Source organism: Pan paniscus, chromosome 15 (genome assembly GCF_029289425.2).
Source record: "Pan paniscus chromosome 15, NHGRI_mPanPan1-v2.0_pri, whole genome shotgun sequence".
NCBI classification, from domain to species: Eukaryota; Metazoa; Chordata; class Mammalia; order Primates; family Hominidae; genus Pan; species Pan paniscus.
The window spans coordinates 33647279-33670900 of NC_073264.2; the positions used below are offsets into that span (position 1 = coordinate 33647279).

Here is a 23622-nt window from a genome sequence, read left to right on the forward strand (position 1 = left end):
CAGCCGCAGGCTGAATTGGAGGTTTAGTGGTGTTCTAGCTCATTGCTGTTTACAGTCATATTTTCTATGTTGTAGATGGACACCCAATGGAACATTAGTCTATGAAAAAAGGATTCTGTGATTAAATATAAATTAGGAAAATACTGCATGCTATATTTCTACAGGAGAGTCTCAATGCATATTAGCCGATTGAAAACTCTTAGAAAATCTGCAATCTATTTAATAAATGCTGATGGGAAAACTGGCTAGCTATATGCAGAAAACAGAAACTGGACCCCTTCCTTATACCTTATACAAAAATTAATTCAAGATGAATTAAAGACTTAAATGTAAAATCCAAAACCATAAAAACCCTGGAAGAAAACCTAGGCAATACCATTCGGGACACAGGCATGGGCAAAGACTTACTGATTAAAGCACCAAAAGCAATTGCAACGAAAGCCAAAATTGATAAATGGGATCTAATCAAACTAAAGAGCTTCTGCACAGCAAAAGAAACTATCATCAGAGTGAACAGGCAACCTACAGAATAGGAGAAAATTTTTGCAATCTACCCATCTGACAAAGGTCTAATATCCAGAATCTATAAGGGACTTAAACAAATTTACAAGAATAAAACAACCTCATCAAAAAGTGGGCAAAGGATATGCACAGACACTTCTCAAAAGAAGACATTTATGTGGCCAAAAAACATATGAAAGAAAAGCTCATCATCACTGGTCATTAGAGAAGTGCAAATCAAAACCACAATGAGATACCACCTCATGCCAGTTAGAATGGCAATTATTAAAAAGTCAGGAAACAACAGATGCTGGAGAGCCTGTGGAGAAATAGGAATGCTTTTACATTGTTTTGGGGAGTGTAAATTAGTTCAACCATTGTGGAAGACAGTGTGGCGATTCCTCAAGGATCTAGAACCAGAAATACTATTTGACCTAGCAATCCCATTACTGGGTATATACCCAAAGGATTATAAATCATTCTACTATAAAGACACATGCACATGTATGTTTATTGCAGCACTTTTTACAATAGCAAAGACTTGGAACCAACCCAAATGCCCATCGATGATAGTCTGGATAAAGAAAATGTGGCACATATACACCATGGAATACTATGCAGCCATAAAAAAGAATGAAGCTGGAAGCCATCATTCTCATCAGACTAACACAGGAACAGTAAATCAAACACTGCATGTTATCACTCATAAATGGGATTTGAACAATGAGACCACATGGACACAGGGAAGGGAACACCATACACCAGGGCCCGTCGGGGGGTTGTGGGCAAGGTGAGGGAGAGCATTAGGACAAATAGCTAATTCATGCAGGGCTTACAGCCTAGATGATGGGTTGATAGGTGCAGCAAACCACCATGGCACATGTATACCTATGTAACAAACCTGCATGTTCTGCACATGTATCCCAGAACTTAAAGTAATATAAAATAGAAAAAGAAAGTCTGCAATAAAGGAACATGTTTTTAACACTGTCACTTTATCATAAATAATGATATATAATATAATCTTGTTAGAAAATTTATATTTTATTAAATTATAATTTTATCTATAAATAGATAATTTATTCAGAATAAACTACCCCAAAATCTTGGTGGTGTTTGTTTCTCACTCATTGCAGCCCAGTGTAGGTCAATAGGTAGTTGGGAGAGGATGGTTGAGCTCCATGCAGTCATTCAGGGACCCAGGCTCCATCCACAATGTGTGGCCATTATCTTTCTGGGCTTCAGAGTTCCACTGGATTCTTTGCATCCAGCTAGCAGGACAGGAAAATATGAAAAAGAGACACTTGGTCTTAGCCACCTTTGGAGATGATGGTTTCCACTTCCACTTCCGTTTCATTGGTGAGTGCCATTTTGTGGGCAAGCAATTTAGCTAGTCCAGGTTGTTAAAAGTTTGACCTGGCCTCAGGTTTGATGAGCCATCAATTTCTTCCCATCAAATGATTGACTTGCTTCTGGCAAAAAAGATTAACAAGATTCTTACCATCTTGAGAAGCCATATTCAAATCTGGAACACCTGCTCCCACCCTGTCGTCTCCTCTTTATAGCATGTGGATTTCAGCTCTGGAAAGACTAATCTTGTTCTGTAATAGATCCACGTCTCTTTATCTTCTCCAGAGACTGAAGGGTTCTTCAGAGATATCTTAAAGAGTCAGCTTACAGCAAATGAGGTTGGAGGCAGTGGTTGAGAATGGCTCATCAGTCTGGGCTCTGGGCTTCTTATCTTGCCTCAACCAAGGCAGTCCAGCTTTGATCTGTATCATTAAAAGAAATATTATATTACTAATGAGAAACCTGAAAACTATGGTTGTTAGCTAAATCAATCATCTCTGCAGATGAAAAACTTGAGGCCCCAAGAAGTTAATCAATTGGCCTGATATCACACAGATGCTCTAGGAGGACCTGACATTTACAGTTGGGTTTCCTGACTCTCAGATCTGTACTCTTTGTACTGGGGTAGCTGCCTGCTACTTCTCTCCTTGTGTGTGGCATGTGGTCTGAGGTTTAAGATAAAGGGAGGGAGTCAGGCTCTGCTGATGCCACTAAGGACCTACGCAGGCAGATTCACCTCCTGCTTTTGGTCTCTTAATTCCTCTCCAGATGAAGCAAGAACAAGTCTGTCTTCCCATCTAGGGCAGCGTTGCTCTGTGCGAGGCTGATGGTGCACCCTGCTGGGATATTGGCACTTCTCAGGCATTTTATTAGCTCCTATTTACAGAGACACTGCCTGAATTACTTCTGCCACTCATCCCACACCCCCTATGCTGGTGGTTAACAGTGCCATTTTAAAATCTCAAGCAGGAGGAGACAACATAATTGTCTCATATTTTAAGCTTTTGGAATGTTGTTCTTTTTCAGAGTTGTGAAGACGGAGTGGATACAGGTCAGCTTGATTCTGTTTTTCTCTATCAATGGCCTGCAAATATTAAATATGCAAAACATAGGCTGCTCTGTCCATATCTCCTTCCCCCCAGTTCTCACCACATGACGTTTATTTCTGCTCAGGACTGGAAAGAAGTGATTGCTTTAGATTTGCTTTTCTTTTACCAACTGGAGAAATGCCTTACCGTGTCTTGTTTAAATGTGGCTTTTCACACAGTTCCAGCTTTTGGGGTTGGGGAGGGGCACAAATAATCTGTGTGGTAGGCAGTAGTATTGTTCAGAAAAGAAGAAAACAGACCCCAATGTTTGGAATGCCAACGATTTAGGAAGTTTCTAGCAGGTCTGCTACTTGTTCCAACCACTAGGTTTGATCCCAGAAAAGACTCACATGCGTTTTGGCCATGAGAAGGAGGGGTTCCCTGCAGGCCAAAGGAAGGGTCAGTAGAAGTTGAGGGTGGTGTGTTATGCCCCTCTAGATTCCAAACTTCCCTTTGCTGCCTATCTGATGACCAGGTGAAAGCTGGGTTTACTCTGCATGGGAAGGTTCTGTGGGTTGGTGTTCATCAGGGAAAATAACCAGGACAGACTTCATTGGCCAAGGGTTTGCCCATGTTTTGAGAATTAAAACTTGTTTACTTGAGAGTTAGAGTCATTTGGTCAGCTGTTTATATCCCATTTTTAATTATTTTTGTGCTCGCTGTTTTGTTCTTTTGGTCTTTGACAGATGAGCAAAAATTCTCTTTAATAACTTTTAAAAAGCTATCCCAGTGCTGACCAGGGAGGAAAAAGTGATCAAATTGTCTAATAAGGAAACGTTGTACATTTCAGTTTTTATTTGCTTAGTACTAATTCTATTTTCTCCTCCCACCTTTTTTTTCTAAATGTATAACAACAAAGGGGGAGATAATTTTTGTTTTTTCCAAAATGCTTTCAGGGAAATCCCTTTTAAACCTATGGATTTTAGTCCAATGAGGAATCCTCTTCCTTTGGTCTAAATTTTGCATATCGTCTGTTTCTTACAGGGCTTCCGTATTGTCTCAGGCTCCACTGGAAATGCAGCAAGGATTCCTAGCACATCCCAGTTGCCATAGCAACAGCAGTCTTTCCCATAATGAGCTGCATCATCTGAACTGATGTCACAGCATCATGCAGCAGGTCAAACAAGGCATCTCCTAGTATTGCATCCTACAGATGTGCTGTAAACATCAAAAGAAGACGGTGGGATCAGGAGATGGTGAGTGTTAAATGTCTGGGCCTTAATTGCACGGCTGTTTTGTTGGTTAGTCGGTGTCTGCTAAGGCGGAGATTGGGGGATGTTGTCTCTGCTTAAAATGGACTGGGGAAAGAAGGGCTGTTTTACCTAAATCGTTTTTCAGGCTGCCGGGTTAAGACAAAGGCCTGTAAGAGTCATATAGGAATTAAAATATGTAGAATTATTCTTGCTCCAGCTCTGTCTGTTATTTTTAAGTGTTCTTACAGAATTTTTCATAAACATAAGATGATTTTTCAATTGCAAAACCCCAGATAAGCTTTAAAATGAGTAGTTAACAGTATTTAAGCATTGTAAAAATATAGATTTCTTTTTGGGAGGCAGAGCTAATTGGCCCCCTCTTTGCTCTTGTGAATTATGAAATATTCAGTGATTTGCAGTATGAAATTCATTATTTACCTCGGTTGGGTTTCAGTTTCTTCATGGCAAGGAACAAATGCTGAATAAGCATTTGACATAACCCTGATGTGAAAGGGGATCTCTTGCATATTCAAGACAGAATTTATTAAAAGCATAAAAACCTAAACCAAATGAAATTATTTGAGCCTTTTGATCTATATGGTAGTTCTTCAACCCATGTCCTTCAGAGTTAGTTGAAAGACTGCCACATATTTTTCCATCTCTAGCTAGTCTCTGAAATAGCTGGAGTTGTTTGCAGGCTGACTTGTAACTGAGAAAGGAACAAGTCTCCTCTCTGCGGCAGTTGCAGTGAAGGGTAACCCTGGGAGAGCCTCTGAAGTGGCAGTGGTGTTGCCATCCCTTGCTTAACTTTAACAAAAATCTGGGTATGATGAATAAATATCAGGGTCCTCAGTGGTTGTAGGGAATACAGATCTCTGGACTCAGTCATAACCTCAACTCAATTCCAAAACTCTAAACACGTATCATTTTCATTTCAACTCCTAGCTCTGTTTTTAGGCATCTTTATTATTATTATTATTTTCTAAAAAATTAGTCTGACAGTGTCAGATAAGGAGCAGAATGTTGCCTTTTGTTTTGGGAAATGAAATGGATTTCCCTGGTGCAGCTGATTGCTACTAGGGGAGAGAAAGGAGGAGGCACATGTCAGTTCAATTGATCAATATGTCCACTTAGAATCAGGGAGTGGTCTTGTGGCTTAATGCTGCCAAATTGATAGTTTTTACTCAAAAAGTCTTACACGAAAGAATGGCAACCATTGAATTCCTCTTCTTTTAGTCTGTTTATTGGGGCTAAAGAGATATATCATGGAAAGCAGGAAAAGCAATACCTTTAGCTAGCTTGGAGTGATTTTTTTTTTTTTTTTTTTGCACAGAGTTAAGTATGCTAGTCCCATTAGGCACCAGCCAGAGGAAAGGCCTCAGGTTTTAATTTGTTTGTTTATACCACATCACGCACATGCTTGCTACTCTCAGTCCTTTAAGCTTATGTTTCTGACATGCAGCTGTATAGGATGGGAGAGGTCAGTTCAGCCTGGCTTTATCGCAAGCACTTAGAAGCATGAATTGTTCATTGCCTGCTTTTTTGTGTCATATAATGTGAGCAGAAAGCTCTGCTGGGACTGCTGGGTGTGAACACATCTAAGTCGAAAGCTCTAAGGTGACAGGGAAGAGTGCTAGATGGTGATGGGGGAAGGGAAAGTATGTCTTGTAGCTAGATTATAAATCTGGATAAAATCACTTAGTGCCTTTTAGAATTTTCTTGAAGTATTATTTCTGAAGAAGAGCAATGAAGAAAGACTTGTTTGGTAACATGAATTTCTAGGAGTAAAAAAAGCAAAAGGCAGCATTGTAATGAGTTTTCTGTTTGCTTAATTCTTGTCTCTTTTGTTTAAAGTGCTCTTCAGCTGCTTCATCATGGTTGATTTGTTCAATTACTGGAAGTCACAAAAGCTAGATTCCTTAAGGGCAGTGTTAGAAAAAGTGGAGTCATGCTTTGAGGGTGGGGAAGGGCGCTGGTGGGTGTGGACTGACGCAGTTATCTAGTGGAACATCCTCCCGGTTCAGACAACCCTGTAATTTTTCCCCCCGCAAATGTTCCAAATGCAATTACAGTTCTCCAACTTTATGCTTTTGTGCTCTTTTTGCTCCAGGAGAACAAAGCGCTGGTAATGGGAGCTGTCATCCTAATGTTTTGTTTCTTCGTTTCTTTGTAGAGGGCCACAGCCTGCGCTGCTATCTGATTAGCTGCATGTCTTAATTACTGGCTAAGGCTATTTCAGTTGTCTTAGTTTTAATATATCCCCAAGGGGTAGATGGTGTGTGTGTGTGTACAGGGGAAGGGAGAGATTTCTCTATGGCTGTATTTATTGGTGCCTCACTGAAACTTTCTACAGTTTAAGGAATTTTGTTTCACAGTAATGATAGATCATCAAGACCATGTTTATTGGACAAAGTTTAGGCCATGGAAGCCTCACAAGAAGTTAATGTCCTCTATACTTTTGGTCATGGCTTTCACAAATACATTACAAAGTTACAAAGAAGTTAATTCTTTGCCGATAACTAGGCCGCATAGGGATGATAAAAATAATAATCATAATAACAATCATAGCTATCATTTATTCAGTTCTTACTGTGTATCAGTACTGAATTAAGTTTTGTGTATATCTTATTTAGCCCTTATTATTATTATGTAGTAGAGAGTAATAATCTCACTTTATAGGATTAGGTGTTATTATTCACATTTTGCAAAAACCAGTCCTTAGCCAGGCGAATAAACTTGGCTAAGGTTATGTAGTTAATAAGTGATTGGGCCAGGATTCCAAACCATTGCGATCTGGCTATGCAGCACACATGCTTACCCACGGCCATCTCAGTTTTATGACATCTTTACTGTATATACCATACAGATCAGTCATCTATACTCTATCACACGTACCCCACCCCTCCTCATTCTAATTGGAAAATCAGATTTCATATGTAGAATGAAATGTCATTTGCAACACTAAGATTGATTTCACTTTAAGGATGAGCATGAATCTTGATCAGATGTGAATATTTACTTTGCACCCAGAGATTTAAGTAATGAAGAGTTGATGCTTAGACCTTTGCCACTGCCCTTGCTTGATATAACTTTCTAGCAGGATCTCTGTATGGAAAATGTTACATCAATAATTGTGGGCATGATGGAGTTGCACTCAAAGCAGGTCTTACCTGAGTCAGTAATGATTCAACTTTGTTATAAACCTGTCTTATCAGCTATATTTGTGGTGCTTTGTTAACTTTAAGATGTTTGTATTCCCTGCTGTTGCACCAGGTTCTGTTCTCAACCTGGTGTTGAGAACAGAAGCAGAAACTTCTCTCACAGTCTGGAAAGTGTAATCTGAATCTATCTCTTAGGTTAAGAAGATAGAGGATTTATTTTGCTGAATGTATCAGTGGCTGAAACCAAACTCTGTCTATCTCTGACAAAGTACAAGAATGACAGTCTTGTGTAATAACCTGGAAGCCTTGTGTTTGAGGAGAGCTGATATAGTCATTTCTGTATCATCTTGCTCATCCCCAGCTATCCATGCCCAGCGTCATTATTGGGCTCTAAGGGCTGTTCTTTGTTTGAGTGTGGGGCTAATGCACACACTGACAGCATGTTGATATTGATTCCTGTATGGTGAATACTTAGAAATATTATTCCACAGGGCTCATTAGCCTTTTCTAGGTTCCAGGAAGAAGTTAACCTTTGTCCTAACCTGCTCCAAAGAGGCCCAAGCTTGTGTCTGCATGAGGTACAGGAATGAGAGGCTGATCAGAAAGCATCAAAGCTGCTAGGTACAATGACTACAGGAGTTAGGTTCCAATTAGGAAATAAAATAGCCAGTGGAATTTAGGGAAGTTGGTGGTCTTGCTACATGTCTCTGATTTTCTTCTATTTATAATCCTAGAACCCATGAAAGGCAGTTTGTTTTGATCCCATGGATTCAATTCAATTCAATAAATATTTATTGAATATCTCCTATATGCCAGGCATTGTCAGGGAATCTATAGCAATGAGCAAGACAGATGCAAATCTCTTCCCCAGCTACATTCTAGAGGGGAAGGGAAAAATGGGTAAATTGGTAAAATAATTTATTTCCTCTAATACTGCAATACTGTTTCTATTTACTTTTTATTCCATGTGCTATTAGAGAAGCCCATTATCTGTGCACATTTGTATAGGTACAGATAGCTATATGGTTTATATGTGGAGGTAAACTTACTGCATTAAACAATAACTTTTTTTTTTCTTGCATGGGTTTGGATTAGAATCTTTCTGGATGTGGACAAGACCAATATGGCAATTAGTATTTTTTTGGTATAAACTATTTTGAGAAATAAAATTATAATCAGTCAAATAGTGCATGTCTATCTCAGTTGACAAACTTGACATATGGAAATATGAAATGTGTGTGGCAGATCAGTTAAGGAGAGATATTTTCGTTTTTATAAAAGATATTCATCACCTTTAAAAATTGTCCAGAGAGCCCTCTAAATTGAGCATTCCAGCCAGCCTGCTGATGGAGGTATGTATCATACAAGGTACCAACTACACACTTAGTTGTACAAGGACAGGTATACCAGTTACCTTCAGTCTCATCTAATCGCCCTAGTGTGCCTTACAGTATTGCTTTAAATGGGAAGCATTTCTCGAAACAATCATATTGACTGAACTCTGTAGATGGGCCCTGAGTGTGGTTTTTCAGAGGAATAGCAATCCATATAGGACTTTGGCCATGGCAACAGAGTTTTAGGTACAGTAGCCCCTTCCGCGCCCTTATTTGTGATTTAGCCTTTTGTGGTTATGGTTATCCGTGGTCTGAAAACATTCAATGGAAGATTGCAGAAATAAACAATAAGTTTTAAATTATGCGCCGTTCTGCATAGTGCAATGAAATCTCTCACCATTACTGTTCTGTCCTGCCTGGGATGTGTATCATTCCTTTGTCCAGCATATCCATGCTGTATATGCTACCAGCTTGTTAAGTCACTTAATAGCCGTCTTGGTTTTCAGATCAACTATCTCGCTATCATAATGCCCATGTTCAAATAACCTTTATTTTACTTAATAATGACTCCAAAGCTCAAGATTAGTGATGCTGGCATATTGTTACAATTGTTCTGTTTTATTATTAGTTATTGTTAATCTCTTATTGTGTCTAATCTATAAATTAAACTTTATCACAGGTATATATGTATAGGAAAAAACATAGTATATGTAGGGTTTGGTGCTATCCATGGTTTCAGGCATCCACTGGGGGTCTTGGAACGTATTCCCTGATAATGAGGGGGACTATTGCAGTTTGAATTAATAAGGCATACAGTTTCTTCTCCACAAGCACATACCGGTCAGTAATTGAATTCCTGAGTTGGCTTTAAGATTTGGTGAAGATAAAGGACAGACTTTGTTTTCCTCATAAGCCACCAGCCATATTTTTCTCTGTTCTTCAGCCATGGGGCATGCTCCAAACTCTTCCAGCCATCTTGCAGTGGTGTGCTTTGAGTCACAAGGGTAAGTAGGGAGAGAATTTGGAACCTTTATTTTATTTTCAGATTTTTTTTTTGGAGACAGGGTTTTACTCTGTTGTTCAGGCTAGATTGCAGTAGTGCAATCATTACTCCCTGCAGCCTTGAAATTCTAGGCTCAAAGGATCCTCCCACTTCAGCCTCCCAAGTGGTTAGGACTGCAGGTGCACATCACCCCACCTGGCTAGTAGAGCCTTTAGAATGGGGTCTCAAACTGGCTAATACATGAGCTAAACCTAGCCTGCAGCTTGTTTTGTATGGCTGCTGGGCAGGCTTTATGGGTGTGCAACCTGTGTAGTTGCATAGGGCCCTGCACTGAGAAGGGCCCACACTTAGTTTAATACTCTGCTGTAACCATCTTGGAATTCTTAATAATTTTTTAATAAGAGGCTCCACATTTTTATTTTACAGTGGACCTTATGTAGCCAGTCCCATATGGCCCTTTTGATGCCCCCACTGGTACTGCCTGAGCCCTGTAGATGTTTGAGTTTCAGACTCCCCACTTCCTCCTACTCTGGAACAATTCAAATAGAAATTGTAGTGCTTAGAAAAACTAAGGGACCATTGTCAAAACAACCCAGAGCAAGGCCCTTGTAGATGGTAATTCAGTGGCATGCAAAGGAACTCAGTGGCATTTCTTTTATAGGCAATGGGGGATATATTACATTATACTTGAAGATATTTGGTAGGTGAGGTTTATTTGTCACCACCATTGCTTTCAGGGGAGAAATCAAATCTTCTTTGCAAAGCAAGCTAATTAACCATCCTGTTGGTTCAATGTTTATATTAATTCTCTTGCCCTTTGTTTACTACTTGATTACTTTTATCACCTGCTTTGTTTAACTCTCATTTAAATTACACAACATATTTATGCTGTCTGGGTATTTTTTTTTTAATACTATCCTTTTTTCCTTTTTTTTTTTTTTTTAATTCTCTCTCTCCAGGAGGCCAGAGGGCCTATAATTCGAGGTTATATTACTACAGGAAAAGTTCATTTTTTTTTTCAATTTAAAAGGGAATTATAGTCAATATTTATAATGAACCCTTCTCCAGCAAGGTAGTTCCAGCCATGCTAATGTTCAGAAGTCCATATCTGCCATTACTGTTTATAATAATGAGATGCTGGTGACCAACTCCTGGACCTTATGGTGGGTGAAACATTCCCACCCATCATGTCACAGTGAGAAGTGGCTGTGTTAATCTATTAATCTACAGATTTGCAGAGAGTTGTTAGAAAATGAGGATGAATGATGGCACTTGCTGCACAGGAAAAAGGTAAGTTTTTTTTTTTTTTTACTGTGTGAGTAAACAGGAACCTGACAAATCCAGAAAGGGCTCTTGCCACCTCTTAGAAGCCTAAGAATAGAGTCTTCTTCAAGGATCAAGCCCCAGGAATACAAGATCTTGTACCCCTGAACAATTCTGATACTCACTATGTCCATCACTGTACAAGCTGTAAAACTATCTGTTTCAGATAATTTCACCAGTAGTCAACAATTGACAAATGCATCAGATGTCTACCATGTACAATATCATATGCTAAGAGAACAAACATTTTACAAATAACGATGACTATAGGCACACACACATGTATATTACTTGGAGAACTTGACATACATTTAACATGGTGTTGGCTGGGCTGTGCATACAGATGGTCATGATTAGTTCTTCCTTTTTTCTGAACATACCTTGACATGGAGCTCCAAGCATATCTGTGGAGGCTCTCTCATCTTCTGTTCTCATCCAATTTCTTGATTTAAGTGTTTGTCTAATAACTCACTACTTTTGCTGGCCCACTCAAAATTCTTGTTTCTCAGCCCTTTCTCAGCTTTCTCCATCCTGAGTGCTCATAGTTTGTTACTACTCCACCTCGTCTCTTATCAGTGTTACCTTCTGGGACTGTTCTGAACTCATTACAGTCCTCCCCACCAGCAGCCCCTGAGGCCCTCATCTCCCTGCCACTGTTTATTCCTATTACATTAGCAGAAAAGTAGCCCATGGAAAACCAAATGACACTGCAGTTTCTATGATATGTCCCTTGGAAGAAATCCGCTTGCTTTTAGCTTTTAATAGTTAATTCAAATACTTCCTTGTATTTAATCTGTTTTTGTCTTTGTGTGAATTGAAAGGGAATGACCTTTTAAAACTCCTATTAGTCAGTCTTGCAGGCAGCCTATAAGGAGAATCAACTAGAAATAACTGAAACAGCAGGGGAGGTGGTATATGATGTGGTAGAAGACTATATGCAACAATGAAAACAGGTGTGCAAGTACAGTTTAAAAAATTTGTCCTTTAGGGTTATTGGTACATTTCATTTTAAATTAAAAGTAAATAAGAATAAGGGGGTGGTGATGAGAAGATGGGCAGCACAAGAAGAAACCGAAGGATGCACATTTCTTCAGGCTTGGCTAGTAGGAGCACACAGCTTCTAGAACACTGTAGAGGAACACCTGCCTCAGAAGGGCAGCTTCTCCAAGAAAAAAGGACAGATCTGAAAACAAAGGTAACAATAAAAACTACCACAAAAAGATATGATTCCTCTGAGAACAAATAAAGAATCAGATTGGTGAATTAAGATGTTATGGTTTATATTCATTTAGTAATAAATAATTGATAACAGGATTTTAAAAAAATTTTATTTTATTATTATTATACTTTAAGTTTTAGGGTACATGTGCACAATGTGCAGGTTTGTTACATATGTATACATGTGCCATGTTGGTGTGCTGCACCCATTAACTCGTCATTTAGCATTAGGTATATCTCCTAATGCTATCCTTCCCCCCTCCCCCTACCCCACAACAGTCCCTGGTGTGTGATGTTCCCCTTCCTGGATAACAGGATTTTTAAACATTTGAATTTTGACTAAACTGAAAATAGGTTGAAAGGCAGAGGATGGAGAAAAAGATAACATAACCAGCATAAGGAGAGAAACAGGCCTGGCATGGTGGCTCATGCCTGTAGTCTTAGCACCTCAGGAGGCTGAGGGGGGAGGATTGCTTGAGCCTAGAAGGTCCAGGCTACATTGAGCCATGATTGCATCACTGCACTCCAGCCTGGGCATCAGAGCAAGATCCTGGCTCAAACAAAACAAAACAAAACAAGACACGTTTTACTCTGTTTTTTTTTTGTATTTGTTTGGTTTTTTGTTGTTGTTTACTTAGAGAGTTTTTCCTTTTGTTTTTTGCTTTAGTTAATATCATTTGGTTGATTTGTTGTAAAGGTGAATATACCCATATATTTTGTTTTTCTTTTAAAAAATTCTTTAAGAAAATAACATAAATTATTATCTTTGGTATGATGTTTTTCTCTGGTTCTTAGACCTTAACACCATCCTGCCTAAATACCATATATGCTCAGATACCCAAACAAGAAGTAGTAAATTGAGTGCCATCAACCAGCTTGAGGAGAAAACAAGCTTTCAAAAAAAGTCTACTCTAGAACCTTAAATGGTGGTGGAAATGTTACATACCCAAATCTAAAGTGATATTTTTGCAATAGCTTGCATCAAATAGGGGGTTTCCATTTTGGATTTGGAATCCTAACATCCAGCCATTTATACATATATATATAGACTGAAATTCTCTGAGCAAGAGATTAGTGGTGGGGAAGGTGAGCAGGGAATAGGCAGTACCATGAGAATAATCATCATGTTTCCCTTCTTGACTTACTCCATCTCCTGACACCCTATACCTAAACACTGAACAAAAACAGAGCCTGGCAGGGTGGATTTTGGAGCCAGGTATATTTACCTTTGAATCTTAGCTCTACTATAAAATTATTAGAGTTATGATCTTAAGGTTCTTAGAGCCTCATTTTTCCCCATATGTAAGGAGAATATCCATTTTACAGGATGAAATGAAGTATTTTATGTAAAGTTTTTGGCACAAAGTGAGAATTTGATAAATGAAAGTTATTGTTTCACATATTTAGAAGTAGTGGGGTAAGATTATTACTCTCTCAAGAAGAAAATGCAATTTCTCCTCAACTCCAGCCCTGAAACCAAGAAAATCATTTTTAGAGCTTTTAAGAGAAGAACTCTTTAATATATTTTAAATGTTTATACTGTGTCAAGCATATATATTATTTCATTTAATTTCCTTTCTCTGCTTAAATTTTGTTCATAACACTTATCACCTTCTGCAAACTAAACATTTTACTTGTTTGTTTGTTTCTCCCTGGTATAATATAACTTGTATAAGGGCAGAGATTTTTGTCTATTTTGTTCATTGATGTTTCCTTAGCTCCCAGAATAGTGCCTGGCATGTGGTAGGTGCTCAATAAACATTTGTTACGAGAGTAAATGAATCCACATAACCCTGTGAGAGGAGGCAACATGATTGTATTCAGTAATAAAAAATTAACTCTCTTTTGCAGTGGTCCTTTTCAAGGTACTAAACACCCTTGAGTTATTCTTGCTATTCCAGATAGCATGCCAAGAAATTCTTGTGGCTGATGGTTAGGGTATCATGTACCATCCAATTATTCTAAATTCTTCTATTGGAAGCAGGGTTATTGCCTGGGAAGCTCTGATGTCCTCCTCTCTAAAGGGTTTCTATGAGGAAGCTGGGGTTTCACAGGTCATTTGAAAGATACGTTGATTCTTTTACTGGTGGTTGTCTCTTCCTTTCTCTCTTTAGTGAATTTGGGTCCCCTTCAGGAACAAGGTTATTTATTCTCCTTTAAATCATGAATTCCCAGCTGTAAATCTCAGATTGATGGATTGGTGGAATTTGAAAGACTCTTTGATGAAAATTTCAGATAGGGAGAGTGATAAGCCATGACAGTCAGCCCTTCTCTGTTGCTATTAAAAATGCTCTAATGAGAAATAGAGCAAAGCACAGGAACACAATGATACAGTTGTTTCATGAAGAACATACAGCTTCATAAATGAAGGAATAATTAAGATAGCCTAATTCTATACTTATTTTGAATTAGATTCAAAACAGTCTTTGAAGTGGATATCTGCAGCTGAATTTTGTACCAAAGGCATATTCTAAATGTCATGCTTTTGAACTGAGTATTTATTTCTCAGGGAGCAGGTGTTAGGGTTTTTTTTTTCCTTGAAATTCAAACCATTTTGACAGTATCCTATTTTTAGAATGCCTTTTTCTTTAAAAAGACAAGCAATATCCAAAAGCAGTAGAAAGACATCTTGGGAGAAGGCAGTGTTCTGGTTATACCATAATCATAAGAAGCTGAATAAGAAAAAGTAATGCTGTTAAAATTTAAAACTCAGTGTTTTTATTTTATGATAATAAAACATATTTGTTTTTATTAAATGTTATTTAATATATTAAATAAAACATATTTAATATACTTTCAACAACCTTATGCTATGAAATAAAAATTATACCTCATGAAAATTTTCTTGCATCTGCAATATATGGCATGGTCAGTTGCAATGTACAAGGACATTATTGTGTTCAAATAGCATGTTATTCTAATCTATTTCAGAGAGCACTGGACTGGGAGTAAGGCACCTGAATTTTTAGTCCCTGCTGACATACTCTTCCTGAATCTTGGTTTCCTCCACAGTAAAACAAAAGGGTAAAATTTAAATGATTTTTGTTTCCTGATAGCTCTAGTATTTTATGCCTCACTTACAGGGTTCTCCATATTTCTCCATTGTTTGTTTAGTCTTAGGATTTTCCAAAAATCTGTTCCATAGAATATTTTAAATTTCCTTAGTGTGCTCATGTAGCTGAAAACATATTTTAATTTATTATCTTAGTTCATTTGGAGTGCTATAACAAAATACCATAAACTGGGTTGCTTGTAAACAACAGAAATTTATTTCTCACAGTTCCGGAAGCTGGGAAGTCCAAGGTCAAGGTACCAAAGATTTGGTGTCAGGTGAGTCCACTTTCTGGTTCACAGCTGGTACCTTCTAGCTGTGTGCTCACATAATGGAAGGGATAAAGAGTCTCTCTTGGGCCTCTTTTATTAGGGCACTAACCCCATTCATGAGGGTTCCACCCTATGATCTAATCACTTCCCAAAGGCCCTGCCTCCTAATATCATCACCTTGGGGGTTAGGATTTTAACATATAAATTTTGGGAACGCAAAACATTCAGACAATAGTATTTATATACCATTTATATTTCACACTTGTGTGTTTTATTAGCTTATATTTCGTAATACTTTTGGTGGTCAACCTAAAGTCAACACATAAAGTTTCACTTAAACTAACAAGCTATTATCTTTCACAAGAAAATTTTTTTAGAGTTTCCTTATCTTGCAAATTTGTGTTTCTATTTGTTTTTTCTCTTTTTAGCCACAACATATTTTTGCTGTTAATGAGTTGGGTGAAGTATTTGGTTCCCCTCTACCCTTCCTATTGGGTATAGAATTTCTTTAGAAATTTACACTGCTGCTGTAGACATTCACATAAAATATAAGTGAAAGTGCTGTTGTTAGGTCAAACGGTATGGAATTTCCATTGTTGTTGTCAAAAAATGGCCAAATATTAACAGTTTCATGATACTTTGATAACAGTTTCCAATAATTTGTTCATTATCATAACAATGTTAGTCTTTACTATTTTTATAACTCAGTGATGAGAGCCAGTCCCTAAATGAACTAGTGAAGTAGTGCAAAGAGCACACAGGGTCCTTGGTGAAAGATAGATTGGGGATTGAATTCTGCTTCTATACTGCCAACATTGTGACCATGGGCAAGTTGCTGAGTTTTGTTGAGCTTCAGTGTCCTTGTTTGTAAAATAAAAATGATAATGCCTGCCTCTCAAGCTTGCTGAGAAGAATGCCCCTGGCTCCCAGAATAATGTTTTATTTTGTCTAAAATGACTCTCAGGCTGGATATGGTGGCTCAGGCCTGACCATCATTTTAGGGAAGCTCAGAAGGGAGGATTGTTTGAATACAGGAGTTTGAGACCAGCCTGAGCAAAAAAGTCCCTAAAAAACAAGTAAAAAATTAGATGGGTGTAGTGGTGTACAACTGTAATTCCAGCTACTAGGGAGGCTGAGGCAAGAAGATTGCTGAGCCCAGGTGTCTGAGGCTACAATGAGCTGTGATCATGTCACTGCACTCTATCCTGGGTGACAGAGCAAGTCCCTGTCTCTGAAAATAAATACATAAATAAAATAACTCTCTTGAGTCCATGAGTCTGGTACCAGACTGGAAGGGACAAATCTTTGAGTCTCTACCTTTTCCCTGGATTATCTATGCTTGTTGATGGCTTCTTGTATTTCCATGTGCTGATGACTCATAAATTCAGATTTCTAGCCTCTGATTATTTTCTCCCAGATTCAGACTTGTATTTCTCCTGCTTTCTGTATGTCTTTTCCTGAATCTTCCACAGGCACTTTTCACTTAGCACACCTGAAATGATCTCATCCTTTCTGAACTTCCTGTCTGGAATTAAGAATTGTCTTCAGTCCCTGCCCTTAGGGTGGAGACTGGGAGTCATCCTAAGCCCTCTCTTCCATGTCTACCCTCACCTAAGTCCTGTTGAGTCACCAAGTTCTGTTTTGTTTCTAAGTGACTGGGATTTGGTAAAAATGAGCTTAAGATCACCCCATATAATTTTTGATTGTGTGATAGATCTAGGTCATGCTCTTCTACTTCCTGCCTTCCCTTTCTCTAAACCATACAACTGATATTATTAGACATTTTCTCATGAAGCCCCTCCTATCTCCATGATCTTTCTGCTGCTCTTTGAACCTTTTCCAGCTTTGTTAAAGCCCATGTCTAGGACAGCCTCAAGTATCCAGTGTAGCTAGTGCACTGTGGTAAAGAGAGGAAGAAAATGCAGTGTCAGCGCTGGATGGAGACTCTACTGAACAAGAGATGTGTTATCCTAGATAGAAAGGGTTTGTTATTTTTTTTTTAATTTTGAAATAAAATTCTGTCTGATCGGAGAATTCTCCAAATTGATATGTAAAGTTACTACATCCTAATTCAAGGGGATTACATAGTGCTGACTTCAGTACCAGAATGTATTTCTTTTTTGCACAATTATCATTTGTCTTTGGAATTAATTCCAGTAGGCAGGAGCCAGTTTTAACTCCATGGCCTACAACCCTGGCATTGTTATGCGCACTAATGTTCACAATAGAACAAAACAGCAACCTTTTTTCCCGTTGAGAATTTAAAAGACCTTTTTTCCCCTTGAGGATTTTCCCATGAGGAAGGCAGATAGGATGTTGGTAAGCTTGGGCTTGGGGCCAGTTAGATCTTCTGGGTTCAAATCTCAGTCCCACCCCCACTAGCTCTGTGCCCGGGGAAACTTGCCTAACCTTTCTGGGTCCTATTTTCTTCACGGTACCTTCCTTGTCAAGACTTAGAAACAACATGTGTAAAGCACCTAGCAGAGTGCCTAGGATACAGGAGGTGCTCTGGAGTGGTTAGTGGAGACCTAGATTATTCAGAATGTAAGCAGAGGGCTAACTGGTGGTCAGCCTGCCTTGCCCTGGTTTTAGGAGAGTTTCTGTTCCAATTCCAGACCTGTGGGATATCGGTGGTCAAGTAAGTCTTGTACTATATAATCTACTCCAGCTGCCCTGCTTCCTCCTTAAATTAGACAGGAACCCCAGCACTTTGGGAGGCCGAGGTGGGTGGATCACGAGGTCAGGAGATTGAGACCATCCTGGCTAACACCGTGAAACCCCATCTCTACTAAAAATACAAAAAATTAGCCAGGCATGATGGCAGGCGCCTGTAGTCCCAGCGACTCGGGAGGCTGAGGCAGGAGAATGGCGTGAACCCGGAAGGAGGAGCTTGCAGTGAGCCGACATTGTGCCATGCACTCCAGCCTGAGCAACAGAGCAAGATTCCGTCTCAAAAAATAAATAAATAAATAAATTAGGAACAACTGTATCAACTGTAAAGAACTGGGGAGACTAGCAGTATCTCTGCTTGGCCCATGCTTCACACCCCATTAAAACCCCAGTTTCTTCTTACAACCTTTGCCTTTTCTCTAGCTCTCTGTGGTCATAACGTTCTCTGAATTCCTAAAGCAATAATGCTTTTTATCATGATTTACTACTTGTTCATATACTCTGAGGTTGTTTCACATGTGTGAGTCTGTCTCCTCAAGCAATTGGAAGCACCTCTGGCAAAAACTCTGGCTGTTGTATTCCCCAAGGAGCTGGCCCCTGTGCGAAACTGGGGACAGGTGCAGTTTGACCTACTCTCCCTGTGTTCCCAGTCCCTTTTGCTACTCATGGATGTCTGGAAGCTCTTTCTGGAGCCTGCCATCAGGCATTGCCCAAGGCCATGTCCCATGATCCATCCATACAGTGTTGTCATCATTCTAGCTGTGATGTTCTGGGAGCTGTCCAGACAAGTAGTGACTATAAGACCAAGAGATTCTTGCAGTGTCCTGAATGTAACACCAATCCAACATGCATTGATCTAATGCCTACATAGTGGCATGATTGTGCCATGATTGTGCAGGACATACGTAGCTGAGCAAGATAATGGGGAGTCAGAGAAATTATAAAACCACCTAATTAGTCCCAGTAAATACAAAGAGCTATGGGAAGGTAGATGAGGGTGCAGTTAATTCAGTCAGGGTTCAGGGTCTAAACAGGAAGTAAAATCTGACCTGAGCCTTGAGGAGTGACTGAGGATTTCAGCTGGGTATAGATAAGGGCATTCCTGAGTATGGGTGACCACCGTGTTAAGCAAGTGGAGTATAAGAGTATATATATAAGGAGGCCTGGACGTAGTGGCTCACAGATGTAATCCCAGCACTTTGGGAGGCCGAGGCAGTCAGATCACTTGAGGTCAGGAGTTTGAGACCAGCCTTGCCAACATGGCGAAACCCCGTCTCTACTAAAAATACAAAAATTAGCTGGGTGTGGTGGCATACCCCTGTAATCCCAGCTACTCAGGAGGCTGAGGCATGGGAATCTCTTGAACCTGGGAGGCGGAGGTTGCAGTGAGCCGAGATAGCACCACTACACTCCAGCCTGGGCAACAGAGTGAGACTCTGTCTTAAAAAAAAAAAAAAAAAAGAGAGAGAGATATATAAGCAGAATGATGGTATAGAGAGTATGTGTTTAGGATGAGGCTCAGAGAGGAGGCTTGGATGGGATTTGGAAGGGCATGTCAAAAAATGGCTGTGTAAAATGAATATTTATATATCAAATTTTGTTTTTCCTATGCTTCCTTTCTAATTTGGGGAAATGTTTTCATAGAAGGGATTTTAGGGCCAATGAATATTAAAATTCATAGTTAAAACACAATGTTGTCAAGGGAAATTCCCTATTTTAAAATGTGCATTTACTTCTCTAATACCGATTCAATTCACACAGTCTATCACATACACAGGTGTTAAAATGCTGTATCTAGTTAACTTCACATTTTTCCCACAGGTATTGAATGTGTAAGCAGGCACAGGGGTAACTCTCAAGGAACAAAATTGCCTGAAGGCTTTTCCCCAGGTACAGGTAAAAATTGCCTTGGAAATGATTACATGACTTAGCAATGAGGGGTTAGTATTTCTTTAGGCTGTTAGCTGTGATGTAGCCAGTAGCATCTGAGCTTGAATTATCTCCATCACTGAGCCTCAGACATGTTTGGGCATGTCTGCTGAATGTCTGCCCTGTATCTGTGATGAGTTGGTGGTCTGTCCCATCAGTGTATTGATGCTAGAGTCAAAAGCAGTTCCTAGAGAGAAAGTATCCTAAGAAAGGTGGAGTCAGCCACAGTAAGCTCTGATCACCAGAGGGTGGAGTGATTCTGATGTCAGTTTCTATGTGGGTCATGAGGAAGTGTCCTGTCTCAGCCATTCCCTGGACTCTGGCCTGAGTCCTAGAAAAGCTGGGGAGGGGTGAGTGGGCTGAATGTAAGAGCTCTTCCACTAAAGAATCTGTATGTCATTTGAGCACGAGACCACTGCTGCAATAGCCCTCAGGAGAGTATATTGTATAAGAGGGAGAAAGGCATATTTCCCTCTATCCACAGATGCTTGAAGCCAGAGGTTTCCAAACTGTTTTGATTGACATATTTATCTGTTAAAAAATGTCTGAGCTCTCTCATGTATTAATGTCTTACATATTTTACAAAACATATAGAAGTAAAAATCTTAAAGGTTAAAATAAAAATTAAACAGAAGTTCTAATATTGTCATCACATCCCAAAGGTTTGCCTTGCATCCCCCTTTATGATGAGTCCCCCATCATGAAGACCACTACTCTAGAGCATTAGTGGGAGGGGCCTGGCAGTGCCCAGAAATAGCAGCTCTTCCTGGTCAAGGTGCCCATGATGCAGTGAGTGTGCATACATGTGAAATTCATGCTGGAGCTTCATGAAATTCTACTTAGGGCCCTGTTTTCAGGGAGCTAAGACTCTGAAAAGGGGGTTAAAATAAAGATGCAGAGAAATGTAGCACATTACCAAAAATGTTACTCCATTTGAACTTCCAGGCTGGTGAGCCATGGAGGAACTTGAGTTGTACAAATTAAAAATCTTTCTGAGACAGTATGTTTGTATTGCATTTTAGAATTTACCAAGCACTTTCACTTGTAACTTCCCAAAAACTCTGTGGGATATGAAGGATGGAAATTGAGAATGTCTTGTTTTATTTTATTTATTTTTTTTGAGACGAATTCTCGCTCTTTCACCCAGGCCGAACTGCGGTGGTGCTATCTTGGCTCACTGAAAGCTCCGCCTCCCGGGTTCACGCCATTCTCCTGCCTCAGCCTCCCAAGTAGCTGGGACTACAGGGGCCCGCCACCGCGCCTGGCTAATTTTTTGTATTTTTAGTAGAGACCGGGTTTCACCGTGTTAGCCAGGATGGTCTCGATCTCCTGACTTCGTGATCCACCCACCTCGGCCTCCCAAAGTGCTGGGATTACAGGCATGAGCCACCGCACCCGGCCAGAAATTGAGAATTTCTTTAAGCCAATTTGGTTACACTCAGATTTCAGCTTCATTTTGGAAATCGCAGTAACCACCCAAAAAGTTTGGGGTGGTGATAGTTACTTCTTCTATAGGCTTGATACCAAGTTGTAATGAATTCAAGCCTTAGACCAAAATATCATATAGAGATATTTATTAGACTAGCATTAATTTGCAAAGCAGGCACAAAATATTTCATACAGTCTGTTTGACAGATTGATGAACTCTCAGCTCTATTTTGTTTTAGGTGCTCTAACTATATATTAAGTAAAAAATAAAAAATAAAAGCTTTGCTCTATTTAGGATTCTGCATCCTTTGTATGTAAATCAGAAATCCTTTTAAATCAATGGTTGGAGACAAGGACAGATTAGGGATTAAGTCTCAGGCAACATCACTCAAGGATACAAAGTTAAGGCATCAGAGAAGTCTTGCCCTTTTTTCTTACACATGTTTCTGAATTATTTTAGCTAACCCATATGTCTTGAATACGTTTAATTTCACCAGGTAAAACCCATTTCTAAACTTTCAGCTTGCTAAATGGTAATGGTTATTGACTGAAGTAGGAGTGAGTCCATCCCCTTTCTGATGTATTGTTGCCTGACACACACACCCACTTTCGGACTGTACATTTCAGGCATTGCTTTAGCTGACTTTGCCTAGAAATGAAACTTAAATTAATTGTCACATATATCAAACCAATTAGAATGAAGTATTTAAAAATAAATTATAGAGCTTGTAACATTGGATTATCATTTTACAGACACTGAAGCTTATGATCTATTATTTGCCTAAAGTTTTTCAATTTGTGAGTGGGGATAAGACACTGAACCCAGATGTAAATGACTCTCAATTCCATGCTGTCTTTGTAATACCAATGCCCCTGACTATATGGTCACTTCCAATGCTGACCTCTTGGGATTGAGGCACTCTGGCCCTTGGCCACTTTTTAAAAAGTCTAAAGTTTAATTAATAGTAATAGTCCAATGTTAGAAAGTAAGGAATCTGTGTCTTCTGTTGACCTGGTTCCTCCTGTAATTCTTCCTGAGGGGAGGAAAGACAATATGTATCAGATTTATGAGGCTTTGCTTAGATTTTCCAAAGGTAACTTCAGTTGCTTTAGTTCTTATAACTCTTTTCCTCAAGGAAATCGGGATACATTTTCTAGGCCCTGAGGGACATTTGTGTGTAGCCACATGGACCCTGAAGGCCATGACCCAAGGGCAGGGGCTGCTGTGGATAGTAAGATACAGATGAAGTGCTGGGCAGGTCAAGAACCTGGAAGACACAGCTGGGTGGGACCATGCCAGGAGCAAAAGTGAGAAGTTCAAGGTGGGCCAGACCAGAAATATGCTAGACAGGTACCATGGGATTTTAGAGGTTCCAGCCTATGGCAGGGATCACCTGGCCTTGCCCAGAAGAATGTAGGTTTTAGGATAGAGCAAGAATAACCAGTGTAAAATTAGCACATTTTAAGATACTGGGCGCAAAAAGCAGGAATCCCAAACTGAGAATGTTTAGTAAGAAGAATGTGGATACTGAAGAACTCAAAAGACTTCTGTCTGAATGGGGTTCTTTCTTTTCTTTCTTTCTTTTTTTTTTCTTCAGAGTTTTGCTCTTGTTGCCCAGGCTAAAGTGCAATGACACAATCCCAGCCCACTGCAACCTCTGCCTCCTGAGTTCAAGTGATTCTCCTGCCTCAGCCTCCTGAGTAGCTGGGATTACAGGCATGCTCCACCACGCATGCTAATTTTGTATTTTTAGTAGAGACGGAGTTTCACCATGTTGGTCAGGCTGGTCTTAAACTCCTGATCTCAAATGATCCACCCGTGTTGGCCTCCCAAAGTGCTGGGATTATAGGCATGAGCCACCGTGCCCAGCCCCATCGTGTTTCTTTTGCAGTGCTTTTGCCCTGGACCCTCTAGGCTTCTGATACATGCTAAACCAGGGTGCTTTTTCCACATTGCTCCCCACCCAACCCTCTGCAGGGCCCAGATAACTCCCTGAGAGGTGCCAAGTGGCCCTAAATTTTTTACTTATTCCTATTCTTGTGTCCTGAGGCCAGCCTGTGAGTCCCAGGGTCCTTTTCACAGATCTCTCAGTACTCCCA

General features: G+C 39.6%; 1 protein-coding gene across 4 annotated transcripts in view; it reads left to right on the top strand.

Annotated features, from left to right (window-relative positions):
- The window catches only part of AKAP6 (A-kinase anchoring protein 6), a 624611-nt gene that overhangs the window by 116306 nt on the left and 484683 nt on the right, over positions 1-23622 (top strand). For all 4 annotated transcript variants that reach the window (XM_055097463.1, XM_014347547.3, XM_034937404.3 and 1 more), the window contains exon 2: positions 3924-4135. The gene's annotated coding sequence lies outside the window, so the exon portion shown is untranslated. The remainder of the gene's footprint in view (positions 1-3923; positions 4136-23622) is intronic.